Below are 5,836 nucleotides of genomic sequence, written 5' to 3'. Positions count from 1 at the left end.
GTGACCTGGAGAATAAAACCCAAACATTGAGGCATGGTTTATGAGCCCTTTTATGATCTGACCACACACACACACACACACACACACACACACACACACACACACACACACACACACACAATTTATCCTTATCATCTGTGTATTCTGTATCTGTCTATGCATATTTATCTATCTTTATGGCTTTCATGCTTTACAGTTGGTCAGGCATAATCCACCAACACTCTCAACTTCTCCTACAGCCCTTGATTACTGCTACTTCTTAGATGACTTTAGATGTTATTTATCTTCTAGGTACCATATTTCTCAGGCCAATCTCTGTCTTCCAGTCAGGTCCAGAGAAAACAACATCACCTCCTCTTGGTACGTCTTCCTCACTACTCTGTTGAAATCAGCCTCCTCCTACAACTACCAAACAAATAAAAACTACCATTGTGCTTGACATGTAGCACATGTATCAGCAACTATCCGGATACTTTCTCTTCTTTTAAACTATTTCTCCAATCTTAGTACATTTGCTCTTAACTACTATTTGACCCTGTTTATTATTTAAAGGGCTTTGTTTTAGCACCCCCCCATACTGGATAATCCACAATAGCCTGAGCTCGGATATGAACAACTGTACATCTGAGATATTCAACAATAGATCCTCAGAACAGATTAACATAGGACCAGTCAATTGTAAATGAGGGTTAGGGAAAAAAACGTTTGGAAGGATTATAAAAGAAACCCAGGCCAGGGGACCTGACAAGCTAAGCCAGGACTCAAGAAAAAGGCCTGTAGGGGGAGATCTGGAGCAGAAGTTCACCTCAGCTTCACCAGACTCTGAGGGCAAGGGGAAGAGTTACCAGTGCAAACCCCAGGCCCACCTTGTCAGCAGGTGTCTCTAGTAACCCAGCTCTGTCTCTCCAGGCCATTCTGATGGGGAGATACAGAACAGCAGTAAGCATTAGTGTAAATGAATGCCTTTGTAAGAAACATCTCGTAGAGACTGTGTGCAGTAAATAACGCACAGAAGGAATCTGGAAGTAGATGTTATTTATTATTTGCTTTATTAAGGCAAATCTGAGCATTTGGAAGAAATGCCTGGGAAGTTAAGTACTTATTCAAGAATAGAGAGTAAATATCTGAGACGTCATCCAGCCAGATTGTATATGTATATGTATATATGTATGTATTATATATCATTTTTCATAACATATATGTATATGTAATACATATATACTATGTAATTCAAAACAAAAGAGAGGAATGTAAAACGCAAACACTAGACAATTGATCCACAAGAGCAAAGGAAGCACCCTGGTATCCGCATGATGACAGCTTTTCACCTGTGAATAATTTGTAAAATTGCCATTGAGGTCTCCAGGGAATTGGGTTAGTAACATCAAAGATGACACCTCAGATTTCCGAGCCTATTACACATGTGAGGTCCAACAGTTTTCACCTCCAGAGAACAAGGAAATCAAGTTCTGCCACCGTGCTAACAAATGGCTCAGTCGCCTACAATATTTAAGTTTGCAGTGAGGAAATGTACGAAGAGCTATTGGAATCACTTTGTGTTTGTCAGCGTGCTTTGTCAAAAACATTTTTTCCTATTAGAGGGAAAAGCAGTTGGAACTTGGTTAGTCTAAGGCAGTGGTCCTCAACCTTCCCAATGCTGCAACCCTGTAATACAATTCCTCATGTTGTGGTAACCCCTAACCATGAAATTATTTTTTGCTGCTGCTGTTGTGCATCATAATGTAAATATCTGTGTTTTCAAATGGTCTTAAGTGACACCAGTGAAGGAGGTCACTCAACCCCCAAATGGGTCATGACCAATTGGTTGAGAGCCCATGGTCTAAAGTCTGACCATCCTTTGACCAATTAACTGAAGCTAATTCTGCTGTCTGAATCTGCTTCCAAGAAATGCGCATAAAGCCTATCGGACATTTTCACACCTGTTACTGGTAAGATCTGGCTAATATGATAGAGCTTGGTTGTGGGATAGTTTACGGAAAACCACTTGATAATGGAGGTTTCTGTCCCACCTGTTCCCACTGCTTTGCCCCAAATAAACACACAATAACTTATATTAATTTATAAACTGTTGGCCGATGGATAGGGCTTCTTATTGGCTAGCTTTGTCTTATTTATTAACCCATTTCTACGAATCTAAGTATTGACACCAGGCTGTGGCTTACTCATAACCCAGCATGCTACTCCTTCAGCAGCATGGCGTCTTTTTGTGGCTTCTCTCTGCCTCCTCTCCCCAACCACCAAGCCTCAAACTGCTAGAGGCTCAAGAATGCTGCCCAGTATGTGTATGTCCCTACCTCAGAGCCTGAGGTGGATCTTTGTACACATGCACAGACGCCTGGGTGACCCTACCAGGTCTTCACTGAAGACAGGGTGATTTCATAAGATGCAAAGGTAGACACTCACTCTCCTGTCTAACATCAGTACCATGGTTATTAAATAATACCTGTAAAACATGAACCAGTGTCTGTCATACAGTAAAAGTCCCATTGGTATTATTTGTATTACTCTTATTACAGAGCTATTAAAGGGGAGAATTGGAGAAGCTTTTAACCGTTCTCTAAAGTTATCAAATAATTGCATTCCATAGCTAAGTTCCAGTCCACAGTCGTTTTATTTCTCAAGGTCATGTTCTTGCCAATTTTCCTGATATAAAGCAGTTTAAAGTGATCCACACAAGTCAAGTTTCTACAAAGACACAGAAGTCATGGGTCGATGACAGAGAGACAAGATAGAAGAAACACAGACATAGACAAAGATTGGCACAGGTGGAATTATTTTCAGTAATTGACTCACAAATTGTTGGGTCTGGAAAATCTAAAATCTATAAGGCAGAACAGCAGACTGGAAATTCTGGTTACATTGACCTGAAATCTGAGGCCAAAGGCAGTCCAGAGGCAGGATTTATTTGCCTTAGTGAGACCTCAGACATTGTTCTTAAGGTTTTTAATTTATTGGTCCTAGTACATTCACACTGTGAGGATAATTTGATTATCTCAAAGTCTACTGATTTAAGTGTTAACCACACTTTTCTATTGATATTTTCCATTGTGGTCATAATAAAATTTACTATCTAACTAATTTAAGAAATACAGTGCTAAGTATATTCAGGTTTTTGTATCATTAGAATTTTTTTCAACTTGAAACACTGAAGCTTTAGAAATACCTTCACAGGAGCATCTAGGTCCCAAATTCTTAAATCATGGGTCTCAATCCCCATGTAAAATTGCATAGCTGAATGTGGGGGCTTCAAAAATTGGCAATAAGATGTTTCTGAATACATAGCAATGAAATATTAACTCAAAACCAATAGGCAATCTATCTAAGGTGTTTCTAACAGCCAACAGCTTCAATGCAGCTGTGGTTTGAAGCACAATATACAAATATCACGTCAGCCCTGAACATCAGTAGGCAAGTCTTCATTCAGACTTGAAACTATTGTTATGTTATAAAGTGTAATGTTTGTGCCATGCATACATTTTCTTCCTCTTACAGAAACATAATTGTTAAAAAAAGTTTTAAGATTTTCCTGCCATTATTCATCAAATTGCAAGTACCAGGCTAGTGTATTTCTGGGGTAGATATGTCAGAAGCTTGATGTTTACAATTTTTCTTTGATTTGCTGACTTGAGTTTAATAAAGAAAAAATTAAATAAATGTTGGCTTGGTATTAGAACAAAATTTGCAACAATTTGTGCTATCAAACTGAATATACTCCAACCATTTTTACTTCATATTTATTCGAAGTGGGGTATGCAGTCTTGACAGCTATGAAATCAAATAAATTCTGAGAAAAATTAAAGGTTTTCTATGTCCTGCAGTGTCAAATATTCAGTCAATATCCAATTTTTATATAAAAATTAACAAGCATATCCATTTCATTAATATATAATTAGTTTTCTTTAATAGAATCATATGCTTACAAAAAGTTGTTTTAAAGTAAACTTCCTTATAGAACTGTTATAGAAATATTTTATAAGCACATATTATCTTGGTTGTAAAGATATTGAAAATAGAAAAGAATTTACAAAACCGGATGTAGGTGGCTACTTGACCAAACAGTGGGAAATTGTAGCCCACCTAAGCAGACACATAAAAGTTAATCTTTGACTGAGACAATAGTCAAAGAAAACACAAAAATGTGCCTATTGCAAGGGGTAAAATAGCATTACTATAATTAAGTGACATGCCTAATCATGCCAGTAAACTTCTCAATTTTCTAACATTGTTGTTCATATTCAATAGACAAGCTGACGAAGTGACTTGTCAAGGTTCACTTAGCCCATTAACAAAAAGAATTATAGAAAGTTGAAGAAAAAGAAAGGAGGGTTCTAAAAGGATTGTTTATAAATGGTTGCAGGAGTATCCCATGCATCTTTAATTGCTATTCATCCCTGAGTGTAAACAGCCCCTTAAATCTAACACAGTCCCCGAATTTCTATCATGATTCACCATCATTCTATTAAGAAGCAGAAGGTTGAAATCATGATAGAAATTTGGGAACTGTGTTTATGTACCCAAATGTTTACTGTTAGTGTTCATTTCATGAATTTTGGAGATTTTTCTTACAATCTTAATGTGACAGAACAAAGGAGCAAATAGAATTAGGTAGCACCACTCAATTAGTGGTGCTGGTGCCTCATACTTCCTCCTCTATGTTCCAGATTTGAGAGTTTCCAAGGTTTCTCAAACGAACAAGCTGGAAATGAACTGTATGGGAGATTCCAAAGGCACTTGAATCAATGGTTGAGGAAGCAGAAGGAACAGAAGCTGCTTAAGAGAGATCTGCTGCCCAGCAAGACTGATGGGTACTCCTCATGTTGTAGATTCAGAGGAAGCTCTCCTTGTTGAGGCTGAAGAAGGTGGTGCTTTGGAAAGTGACCATACAGCTTAGGAATGTGTGTGGCACTGAGAGGCTCATCAAGGCATGAAGTTGCCTCGGGCAACCTCATAATTTGGCACTCCTTCAAGTCAGTGTTTCTAAAACAGGGTGAAACGTGTATTTAGTGATTCTAAACCATGCAGAATGAAAGAGCTCTATGGTACCACTTTTAATTCCTCCTTCTCAGACCCACTGTTATGCATGTATTCAAACAAAGGCACATGCCTTGAGATGAACTGGACAATGTCCTTCATGAAATTTTTACCCCTATTTTTCGGTTAAATATTCTGTGAAATGGCTTAGCTGTTATCCTCAATGATATTCATTGTTTTTCTGATAAGAATTCTGATAGGTTATATTTTCTCTATCTAATTATCTTCCCTGGGTTGATTTATTAACCCACAACAGCCTGGCCTAGATCAAAGAAGCATAAAGTCTCGAAGATTTATGTAGTATAAGGTCTCTAGTAGATATTGAATCTTAAGTGATTGTGGGGTTAAAAAATAATGTGAGCTATGGCTTCTCAGCTGAGACAGTGATCTGCGTCTGGTGACTGAGAATGAGAGAGGATGAATATAGCTAAGAGTGAGTCCTTCAGGGACTGCCATGCCACTCCATGAAGATGGATGGAAGCTTCATAATATTCTCACTGTGTCAGCTCCATCTTGTAGGGTGGCAGTCAAATGAATTAGTCAGGACCTTCTTTGTCAGGATGGTAAACTCACCCTCACCCAAAGAAGTCTGGAAAATTGAGAATCCAACTAGAGTTGTCACAAGCCCTAAAGGAGAACCAGTGGTTGCAGGAAAATATGCAGGAATTATAAACAAAAGCTCTTTCTAAATAGCATCAACCTCCTGAACACCAAGTGGATAAGTAGCTGTGTCACTTCTACCTGTCAATCTCGTGTAGACTGGTTTACAGTTCACAACTCCTAG

At 38.3% G+C, this 5,836-nt stretch overlaps 1 long non-coding RNA gene across 1 annotated transcript; it reads left to right on the top strand.

The window, feature by feature from the left end:
• Positions 1 to 291: 291 nt before the first annotated feature.
• On the top strand, positions 292 to 5,199 carry LOC121133743. The gene is made up of 2 exons (XR_005870721.1): positions 292 to 360; positions 4,683 to 5,199. It is a non-coding gene; the product is annotated as an uncharacterized LOC121133743 (long non-coding RNA).
• Positions 5,200 to 5,836: the final 637 nt, after the last annotated feature.

The sequence above is a fragment of the Mesocricetus auratus genome, unplaced genomic scaffold, assembly GCF_017639785.1.
Source record: "Mesocricetus auratus isolate SY011 unplaced genomic scaffold, BCM_Maur_2.0 Super-Scaffold_100023, whole genome shotgun sequence".
NCBI lineage: Eukaryota > Metazoa > Chordata > Mammalia > Rodentia > Cricetidae > Mesocricetus > Mesocricetus auratus.
The sequence above is the reverse complement of the archived record's forward strand: the minus strand, read 5'-3'. Positions and strand labels throughout refer to the sequence as shown.